General features: G+C 50.1%; 1 protein-coding gene and 1 long non-coding RNA gene across 3 annotated transcripts in view; one reads left to right on the forward strand and one right to left on the reverse strand.

Annotated features, from left to right (window-relative positions):
- SATB1 (SATB homeobox 1) overlaps positions 1 to 1129 on the reverse strand; it is a 102503-nt gene extending 101374 nt beyond the window's left edge. For both annotated transcript variants that reach the window (XM_081573376.1, XM_081573370.1), the window contains exon 1: positions 1003 to 1129. The gene's annotated coding sequence lies outside the window, so the exon portion shown is untranslated. The remainder of the gene's footprint in view (positions 1 to 1002) is intronic.
- A 764-nt stretch (positions 1130 to 1893) lies between these two features.
- On the forward strand, positions 1894 to 9039 carry LOC145539375 (uncharacterized). Its single transcript, XR_014077747.1, has 2 exons — positions 1894 to 2206; positions 7379 to 9039. It is a non-coding gene; the product is annotated as an uncharacterized LOC145539375 (long non-coding RNA).
- The last annotated feature ends 1962 nt before the right edge of the window (positions 9040 to 11001 follow it).

An 11001-nucleotide genomic window follows, 5' to 3' on the forward strand; every position in this document is an offset into this window, starting at 1 on the left:
CCCGAGCCCCTCTCCGTGGCTTCTGCGGGAGCCCGGGCGTCCAGCCCAGTGGGTCTCCGGGTCCCGGCACGCGCCTGTCACTGCCCGGAGCAGCCGCTGGCCGACCCTGCCCTCTCCCCGAGGCTGTGCAAACCCGTGCCCCGCCGGCCCTGGAGCCTGGGCGGCGGAGCTCCCCGCGAAGGCCGCAGTGCCCGGGCCGGGGCCGCGGGGGGCAGACCCGGCGCGGACCCCAGGCCGCCCTGGTGCGGTCCCGGCCCCCGGGGAGGGCGGCGCGCCCTGCGGCCCCCAGCCCGGCCCCCCGCCCCGCCCGCGTTCGCCCCTGGAGCCGGTCAGGACCCACCTGCCTACCGCCGGCGAGGGCTCGACACGCCGGGCGCCGCCGCTTTCCAACTCCCGGCTCCAAGTTGAGCGCCCCGGCGCCGAGCGGCTCCGGGCTGGAGAAGTTGCGGCAAACTTCCCGCGCCCCCCTCGCCGCCCTCGGCGGGCGCGCGGGCCGGGACGGATGCTGAGCCTGCCCTGCACGCGGCCGGCCGACGGGACCTTCCCGCTCCCCGCCGGGCGCCGCGCGGCCAAGCCGGCTCCGGGGCGCACACAGCGGGTCCCCGCGAGCTCCCGGCGCTCTGCCCGACTCCCCTTTTCTCTTGCCAAAGGGGGTCCCACGGCTGGCCTAGAGGCGTTCGTTCAGCCGGAGTCTGTCGGGGCAGGTGTGTGCGCGCGTCCACACCCCGAGGGAGGGCGAGTGAGCGCCCCGCAGCCCCGGCCCGGGCGCCTCCTCCCCTCCCCGTCCCCCGGCCGCCCCTCCGAGTCGCGCCGCGCGCGCGAGGAGGGCCTCGGGGACCCCTGTCGCCGGGCGGCCCCCACGAGGTGCCCCGCGCGCGGGTCCCGCGGTGAAGTTTGGATCGCTTCCGAGCAAAGCAGAGACTGAGGGAAAAGAGCACGAATCGGGGCAAAAAAAAGAGAGAGAGAGAAAGGAGCGAGGGCGGGGAGCGGAGCGGCACTCACTCAGGCTCGGGCGCCGGGGGCGGCGGGGGGCGCGCCGGCGTCGGGCTCCAGAGGCGGCGGGCTCGGCCTCCGGTGCCGCCGCCGCCCGGGCTGCGGCCGCCGCGGAAGTTAACTGCAACTTGACTGCAAGTTGTCTTCTTTTCCCATCCGGAGTGGGCGTTTAGAGGGGAGAGCGAGGCGCGGCGCGAGCGCGCGAGCGCGCGGGGCCGGGGGAGGAAGGGGGAGGGGTGCGGCCGGGGGAGGGGGCGGGGGGGGCGGCGCCCGCGGTCTGGAGGCACCGGGGCGCCCCCCGCGGGAGCCCGCAGCCGCTCGGGCGCGCATCCAGCCGCAGCCCCGGGCCGGGCACGCTGCGCCCCGGGCTCGGCGGACCCGCGCGCCGCCGCCGCCGCCTCCCCGGCTCCCGCCGGGTTCTCCCCCTGGCGGTGGAGCCTCGGCGGCCGCCCGCCCGCGGGGCGCGCCGGAGCCCTCGCCGCCGCCGCCGCCGCTGCCGCGCGCCGCTCCCGGCTCCCTCCCCGCGCGCGCCGGCTGGGCCCGGGGCGCAGCGGGCGGCCAGGGGCGCGCGCCGAGACGGGCGCCGGAGCCGCGACCCCCGGGCGCGAGGGTAAGTGTGGGCGCCCGGGGGGCGCGCGGGGGGCGCGGCGCGGCTCCGGACGCCGCCAGCCCGGCCCCTCGCCTCTCCCGGGCCCCCCGCGCGCGCACCCCGCCTCCTGCCGCCGGCGGCTTCCTCCCGCGGTTCGCTGTTTGGCTGGGCTTTTCGGGGGTGACGGGGGGGGTCCGGGGGTGACTGTGGCTGAGTGCCAGCGGAGGAGGAAGTCAGGGCAGAGGCCCCCGGTGCCGCGCCCCCCCCCAGGCCGGCCGGCGGGCGGAGGCTCGCCCCCTACCCGGGGCGCAGGGCCGGCTCTCCCCTCCGCGGCGCTCAGCGGAGACGATCCCGCCTAGAGGGCCTCCTTGCCCGCCAGGCGGCTCCGCTCCCCTCCCCGCGCCCCACCCTCGGCCCGCAGCGCCCCATCCGGGAGCGCGGCGCCCCCTCCGCGGAGCACGTGGCGGACGAGTGGGGGGTCCTCCTGCAGACCACCCTCCCCCGCCCCCCGCTCCTCCTCGTTCATTTAATATCCTCCCGGGGCAGCTCTCCTGCTTTTCAACCCATTGGCCAAAGACGCCTAAACTGAGGTCCACACGCTCCAAAAGGCAGGCAGCACAAAGGGCAAGTGAGGAGGCTGAAATGACTGGGGTCTCGGGGAGAGGGGGCGAGGGGCCCTTTCCACCAGGGACTGAGGCGCCACACGCCTCGGGGGGCTGGGTGACCGCGGACCCCGGGCTCAGGAGGAAGGGAACTCGGTTTGCCCTCTTTTCCTAAGGGAGCTCACAGGTCTTTTGTGTCGTGTTGTCTTTGGGAAATTCGCATGCAGTGTGACCGCAGAAAATGACTCCTGTTTATTCAAAGTTAAGGAAATTGCGGAAACGAGGTGTTTTTCTGCGTGCGTATCTGTGTGTGTAGTTAAGTTCGTGGCTTGAACTGTCAAACGTCAGTTTGTAACAATAAGGACTGCAGAGGCGCCCCGGTGTATTTTTTAGAAGCTGCACTTTCTTGAGGTCCTTTCGCTTAAGGCTGGCTCTCTCATGAAGCCCCCGTCAATAACTGTGCTTCGAGGGAAGCTCGGGGAGCAGGAGGCAGATGGCTCAGATCTCCGTCCCGCCAGTACAGAGCACTATTTGCAGGGAAGTTCCTGGAAAGCGGCTGTGGGCTGAGAATTCAGCTTTTCCTCAAAGCTCTGTGAGGTCCTCTTCTGTCAGATGTCTGTGAATAAGGCACGCTGGGAAAATCCTGATATCCTTGCCGTCTTGCTTTATCTTTTACACGGTGGTTGAATCTACTTTCAAGTCCTGGTAACAGCACATCGACTGTGCTGTATTTTTGTGTGGTTTTTCTAAATAAAAGGAGGGCAGCGCTTGTCTTCAACCTGGCTTCTGATATGCCCATTCTTTTCTATTAATGGGTATTGAATTCACTGGAATTGATCCGTCTTTTTCAGTTGATTATCATTTTATGCAGAGTCCGCAATCCCAAAGACAGAAGAATGTAGAAAGTTTATGAATTAGTGTTCTTTTAGAGAGCTAGCACCTTGCTTTTTAAGACGCAGGTGCCCACCTCAGCTCCTGGTTCTAGAGCAAAGCAAAAAGGTGTAAATGATCCCAGTGGGCTAAACAAAATAAAACACAAATGTTTCTTCCTGGACCACTTTCTGCCTCCACAGGATCCAGAAGATACCAAATCCTTCTGCCTTCATTTACCAAAATGCTGAATTGCCTAACTAGTACCAATATCTCCATCTGGGGATGACATCAGGTTTGGAAGGGAAAGAATAAATTCTCAGTCTTTAATTACTGCTTATTAGCAATTTCTTATAGCAGGCAGCTGATTCTCCAATTCTGAAAGCCTGCAATGAAGCTTAGCAGAAATGGAAATATTGAAAAAAAGGTTGTTTCTTCTCCCTTACATATTTTTACATTACCCATCACTACCCCAAGTCATTCATCAAAGCCTCAGAACTTAAGGTGTTAAACCAAGGGGATGGTTTGCTCCATCCATTTGAGTTTGTTTTTCCTCTTGCAAATAGTCTTATACAGAGAACTCATAGGCACTATTATGACATAGAATTATGTAATGATGGATACAGTGCATGAAATAACATATCTGGTAAACTCTTATGTAAACCTTGCCCCCTGGCACATAGTAGGAATACATTAAATACTTACCCAATTAAGAAGTTAATGAAATATTGTAATTGGCCACAAATTCAATAGTACAGGGCTAAGGGTTTTTTTTCAGAAGGAAGAATCATGTTGCCTGAAAATTATTAGGATAATACATTTGTGCTCCTTGTTTTTTGTTTGTTTGTTTGTTTTTTTAAAAACAAGTCCAAACCTAATTTAAATGGTAGAAAGACAAGTAAACCTGAAACATACCAATCAGTTAATAATAGCTAGTGTCAAATGCTATTTTCCTAGGAGGACAGACAATAAACTATTGCTTCCTAAATAGTCTGAGAAAGATGCAAAGGAAAAATAAGAGTATTGGCCTGCAAGGGACTGATTTGCTGGGAAAATTACATTAAAATCTGAAAAGACAACTCAGTGGGTCAGTGAATGGTTTGAGGCAAAAGAATACTTTAAATAAATAGAGTTTAGTTTTCTTTTTTAGACCAGAGGAAGTAGACATCCTGAAGTTCCAGGTTGGAAGGAATTTTTAAAGTTAACTTGTTGAGTCAAAACTTTCGGGGCCATCCAAACAAACATCTTGAGTGAAGAGAAACTTGCCACTTACCTCCATAAAGACGAGGATTTTGTCTACAGAATACTTACCCCAGAGTAGAGTTTAGTGTACACTGTATGAATGAATAATAACCTAAGTAGTTCATTCCATCTTTGTACACTTTGTACATCTTTTTCTTAAATTGCACAGAATCAGTCTTCCTAAAATTTCCAGCCGTCAATCTTAGTTCTGCCACTTGCAGCAAACCAGAGCCATCTGTTGTATTAGTCAGGAAAGGCTATGTTATGCTGGAGTAAGAAACAGTTCCAAGAATTAGTGACCACGATGGCAAAAGTTGTCTTGGTTATGTGATGTGTCCACTGCAGGTTGACTGGTCTGTTCCAGGTCTCCTCATTCAGGGTCCTAGGCTGATGGAACAATCGTCACCCTGGTGTTTCATGTTGCTCTGGTAGAAATGAAGATCACCCTGGGCAGTCTCATGCTGGTATTTAAATGCCGCGGCCACAAGGCACACATCTTTTGGGCTCACAGCTCATTGTCCAGGACTAACGACATGGCCCCATGGAATCATCACAAGACCAAAGAGAGCGGCCTGTCTTGTGCTCCAGAGAGGAGAACTGTGGCCACAGCTCTAAGAGCTGCTGTGCTCATGGTGGCTCGTGTCCACATGACCACTCCAGATAAACGACTTCGTCCTGCCACTCGGGGGCCCGGATGTGCTGCTCCTCAGGGCAGATGCTGCCAGAGGGACCAGTAGCTAATATGAGACACGCTGTGGGTCCTTTCACCGCCAGCTCTCTGAATGCAGCATGATGCTTCACCCCTCCACACAGCACGTGGTGCCCTGTCAATTTTAAGTCTCTTTTACTTAAAATTCACTTACTTTTGTTGTATATATTTCATTTTCTCAAGACTTGTTTTCCCAGAAAGGGTACGATGAACAAGAACTTTTTTTAAGAGCTGCTATCTGAAGATGTCATGATCATTATCAAACTTTGAAATTTGGTTTCAACTCATTACTTCCCTTATTTTAAATGTCACAATCTTGTGCCACAGATAAAACATTCTCCTGGAAATATCCATTCATGCATCCATTCATCCATCTTTTTGTCCATTCAGTAAACATTGTGTACCTACCAGATGCCAGGTACCGTATTAAAGAGTTGGGGATGTGGAGGTGGATTGTTGTTTAGTCGCTAAGTGGTGTCTGACTGTTTTGCAACGTCATGGGCTGTAGCCCGCCAGGCTTCTCTGTCCGTGGGATTTCCCAGGCAGGAATACTGGAGTGGGGTGCCACTTCCTTCTCCAGGGGGTTTCTCCCTGATGCAGGGGTCGAACCTGCATCTCCTGCATTGGCAGGTGGATTCTTTACCTCTGAGTTACCCGGGAAGCCCTATGGAGTGGATAGAGTCCTCCTTTTCAAGAAATATATTTTCCAACTGGACAGATAGAATTTTGCATTTTAATTCCTATTAGAATTGCGGTACTAACAGAGCCACATGGTGCTGTGGAAACACTTGGGTAGAAGCAGATAACTCTCTGGTGGGATTGAGGAACGTTCCTCGGAGGCATTGGACTAAGTCTTGAGGACACGTGAGATTCCTTTAGGCAGGAAAGGAAGCTGGAGGGAGGCTTTTTCAAGCAGAGAGTCCATCATGAGTCAGGGCCCTGAGGATGACAAAGCTTGTCATTTAGTGAACTACAGAGAACTCACTGTGGCTGGAACAGGGGGTCTTTACAAAGGATGAAACCAAAGCGTTTCAAGTTGTGAAGATCCTCGAAGACATACTCTGTATAGACATTATCCCATCCCTCAAGGGATTTCAAACCTTTACATCTCCTTGGTCCAAGCATGAAGGTAAATGAACAAAGCAGGTGGAGCTGAAGCCATCGAGGCCTGTGGCAAGCAGGAGAAGAGGTCCTCTGTCTAAATGGGGTGGTCAGTTTGGCCCATTGCCGAATGTCAGGCCTTGCAACTTTTAAAGAGAAGCTGCTGATTCAGATTTATATGAAAAATTAAAACATTACATGTTGAGGACTTATCCACATTTTAAAGAACACACGTGGGGGGAAAACATGTCTGTGGGTCAAAACCAGCTCAAGGATGCCCAGTCCTACGTCTCTTGCTGCATGAGACAGGGAGTCATTAAAGCGTCATTAAGGCGCATAAAGGTGGGGTAACGCCGTCAGGTCTCTCTAGAAGGATCGCTCTGGAGGTAGAGTGGACAGGAAAACCTGGAGCCAGGAGAGTCTAGCTGATACTTCATAACCATTTGAGTGATGATGCAAAGCCCTTTATAAGGACACAACCTTCCGTGTGTATGCGGTACGTACGTGCTCAGTTGCTAAGTCCCATCAGACTCTTTGTAACTCTGTGGAGCCCGCCAGGCTCCCCTGTCCTTGAGATTCTCCAGGCAAGAATACCAGAGTGGGTTGCCGTTTCCTCCTCCAGGGGATCTTCCCGACCCAGGGATTGAACTGGTGTCTCCTGAATCTCCTGCATTGGCTGGCAGATTTTTTACCACTGCACCACCTGGGAAGCCCATGTATGGGGGATACCCAATAAATATTTACAGAACTAATGAATGAAAGAGAAGACATTTTTAGAGGAGGAGCACATATTTTGAGTACTCCTTGTGTTATACCCTTCCTTTGCTAGACTGTTTATTTTTCAAGATCACGATGATTGGGTTTTTTTAATGACTTAAAAAAATTTCTTGGCTTATCGTTGTTTACAGTGTTGTGTCAGTTGTAGGTGTACAACATAGCGATTCAGTTATACATATACATACATTCATTCTTTTTCAAGTTTATTTCCCATATGGGTAGTTACAGAATATTGAGTAGAGTTCTCTGTGCTATGCAATAGGCCCTTGCTGGTTGTCTATTTTATATATAGTAGTGTGTGTGTGTTAATCCCAAGCTCCTAATTTATTCCTCCTTGATGCATCTTTTTCCCTTTTAATAACCATAAATTTATTTTCAAAATTTGTGTGTCTGTTTATGTTTGGAAATGTGTTCATTTATATCATTTTTTAAAATTCCACATATGAGTGATATCATATCATATTTGTCTTTCTCTGACTTAATTTTCTTTGACAGATGAAGAAGATGTGGTATGTGTAACCAGTGGAATATTACTCAGCCATAAAAAGAATGAAGCAATGTCAATTGCAGCAACATGGATGCACCTTGATCTTTTCTTGATCAGATATAATTTGTCTGTATGACTCTGATGAATATTACTGGGTTTTTAAAAATGCACAAATGATTCAGTGCAGCACGTGAAGATCAGCAGCTGTTAGAATATCTATTCTCTAGGACTGAACTCGCTGATCTGTCTACCTTATTAAGGAACGCCACCTAAACAGATGGATCTTATTCCAGGGCCTACAACTGTACTCTTGGGCTCCGTGAAACTGTAGAGACCCATTTGTATAGCTTCTGTATGTTTCTAGTGAAAACCAAGCTCTTTATTACTATCCATCAGAGTACATTATAACTCAGTCTGTCCACCCATGTGTCTAAGACCGTCTCAATGTTGTTAATTTTTCAGTTAAAAAAGCATGAGTCCACTAAACACTTCTTTCTCACAGCTTCTTTCCTGCTTTGAAACCATACTTGTCTGCCATTCCACAGTCAGCAGTCTGAAAGAATGCCCCACACTCTCCCATAAACTCCTATAAAATCTTACAATCACTGGGTATTCTTTCATAAGATGTGTGATTGGTTTCTTGTAGGTTCTGTTCCCCTGGGCACATCCAGATTCTTCAAGCCACTCAGTTTACTAGGCAATGAAATCTTTAAATTCTCAACAACTCACTCTACAAATTGTAATTTTTTAAGTCAACTTTCCTGAGGTTTAATATCTATAGGATAAAACGCACCTATTTTATATATTCCATGAGTTTTGAAGACAGTGGAGCAGCGTGAGCAAATTATAACATTTTCAGCAAACATCAAAATAAATAAATAGGCAGAATAGAAAGTGAAGAGGAACTAAAGAGCCTCTTGATGAAAGTGAAACAGGAGAGTGAAAAAACTGGCTTAAAAATCAACATTCAGAAAACAAAGATCATGTCATCCGGTCCCATCATTCCACGGCAAATAGATAGGGAAACAGTAGAAACAGTGATAGACTTTATTTTCTTGGGCTCCGAAATCACTGCAGATGGTGATTGCAGCCATGAAATTAAAAGACACTTGCTCCTTTGAAGAAAAGCTATGACCAGCCTAGACAGCATATTAAAAAGCAGAGACATTACTTTGCTGACAAAGTTTCATCTAATCAAGGCTATGGTCATGTATGGATGTGAGAGTTGGACTATAAAGAAAGCTGAGCGCCGAAGAATTGATGCTTTTGAACTGTGTTGTTGGAGAAGACTCTTGAGAGTCCCTTGGACTGCAAGGAGATCCAACCAGTCCATCCTAAAGGAGATCAGTCCTGGGTGTTCATTGGAAGGACTGATGTTGAAGCTGAAACACCAATACTTTGGCCCCCTGATGCGAAGAGCTGACTCATTGGAAAAGACCCTGATGCTGGGAAGGATTGGGGGCAGGAGGAGAAGGGGACGACAGAGGATGAGATGGCTGGATGGCATCACTGACTCGATGGACATGGGTTTGGGTGAACTCCAGGAGCTGGTGATGGACAGGGAGGCCTGGCATGCTGCGATTCATGGGGTCGCAAAGAGTCAGATGCGGCTGAACGACTGAACTGAACTGAGTACTCAATAAAGGCTAACAATTGCTTCTTTCGTTAATGTTTTCATTATGAATGATTCTAGTAGAAAAGAAATCCTGGGGTTTAAAGAAGACTAAAAATGAATTGACTGGAATATAAGTGGGGTAGAAGCAAGTCCCTCCTGGGTGACTTGCTGGTGTGCCAGGGGTAAACAAAGCCCCAGAATAATGATGGCTGCTGCTTCTGGAATATTTAGTTTTTACTTAAATACTTTGGAAGAAATTCTTTTTCTGTTACATCCTCTGGAATTGAATACAACGTTTAGCATGCATTTTTGAGGAAAACAAGTGTCTCTGAGACTTGGGTGGGGAGGGGCGGGGCCTGCATTTGCTTCTTTCTGCTGCTCTGTACCCACCATTTCTTTGATAGAAATGTTTGCAAGTTTCAGACCATCCACTTAGTAGCATTTACCTCAAGGTTGTTAGAACACCTATTTTTATATACCATGAATGCTGCCCAAATGCAGAATCTTTGCCATTAGTCAGCGTTCACAGTTTAGACGAGAAATCAGGAAGAAATGTATTAAAGCAGAAGCTTGGGAAGGTCAGGTCGCCAGGAACAAAATTCTAGTTCTGGTTCTGTAACTCATCAGCTAGTTTGTTGATGTCTGCCCAACTATAATGCCTACCAACCTGGAATAAATATGTGCTGTTGAAAGATCTTTGGATAGACACCTAATCTTCATCACCTCAGTTTCCTAAACCATAAAATTGGAACAGCAGGTCTCAAACTTGAGTGTCGTCAGGAATTAGCTAAAATGCTTATTGCAGTGCAGCTTCCTCGGCTCTAAGTCCGTATATTCAGATTCAGTAGAACAAGCTGGGATCCAGCAATCCACACGGATTTGAGAAATGAGGGCTGTAAGGGGAAAAATCCAACTCAAAACTGAAGAGCTTATTTCCTTGTTTATTCTCCCTGATACGTATATATTCTCACACATGCACCCATACACTGAAAATACTGTGTGAGGACTGCTTTAGGCATAATTAGATCTAGCTGCTCAAATAATGTCACCAACTATCTCTTGGTTCTGTTTTCTTCTGTTTTAACTTTATTCTTGGTCTGATTGTCCCTTCACTGGAGTAAGCTACCCTTCCAGGCGTCTGTTCTTCTGTCATAGGAAACCCAGCAGAAAGAGCTTCCCTCGTGCTCAAAGTTTCCAGCCAAAAGAGTTACACCTGGTTGCAACTAAATCAACTTACATCCTGGACTCATCACCCTGCTCAGGGGCTGTGGTACTTTGACTCACTAGTCTTCAGTCAAATGCCCACCTTGGATTTGTGAGTGTAGCCATCCTACCCAAATCAAGTAGTCTGGAATTAGGGAGATATGATTCTCCAAGATAAACGGGATCATTTTTCCAGAAACAGAAACAATGGATGCAAATTGACCACAACTGTAGATTTCCAGCCACTACCTCACATTTTTTGGAAGTACTTGGATGAGAATGAGCCAACTGCTCTGTTACAAACAGATGACCAATGTGCCGATACATTGAGGTCTTAAGCTTTCCAGGAGATCCAACAGGGCCTGGGAAAGGCTTGCTGCTGCTGCTAAGTTGCTTCAGTTGTGTCCGACTCTGTGCAACCCCATAGATGGCAGCCCACCAGGCTCTGCCATCCCTGGGATTCTCCAGGCAAGAACACTAGAGTGGGTTGCCATTTCCTTCTCCAATGCATGAAAGTGAAAAGTGAAAGTGAAGTCGCTCAGTTGTGTCCGACTCTTAGCGTCCCCATGGACTGCAGCCTACCAGGCTCCACTGTCCATGGGATTTTCCAGGCAAGAGTACTGGAGTGGGCTGCCATTGCCTTCTCCGTGGGAAAGGCTTAGGTTATTACAATCCCTGACCCATTGCCTCATCCATTTACCCCAGTGTTTTTCAGTTCAGTTCAGTGGCTCAGTCGCATTCGACTCTTTGCGACCCCATGGACTGCAGCACGGGAGGCCTCCCTGTCCATCACCAACTCCAGGAGCTCACTCA

This window comes from Giraffa tippelskirchi, chromosome 2, assembly GCF_054371585.1.
Source record: "Giraffa tippelskirchi isolate mGirTip1 chromosome 2, T2T-mGirTip1v1.2.pri, whole genome shotgun sequence".
NCBI classification, from domain to species: Eukaryota; Metazoa; Chordata; class Mammalia; order Artiodactyla; family Giraffidae; genus Giraffa; species Giraffa tippelskirchi.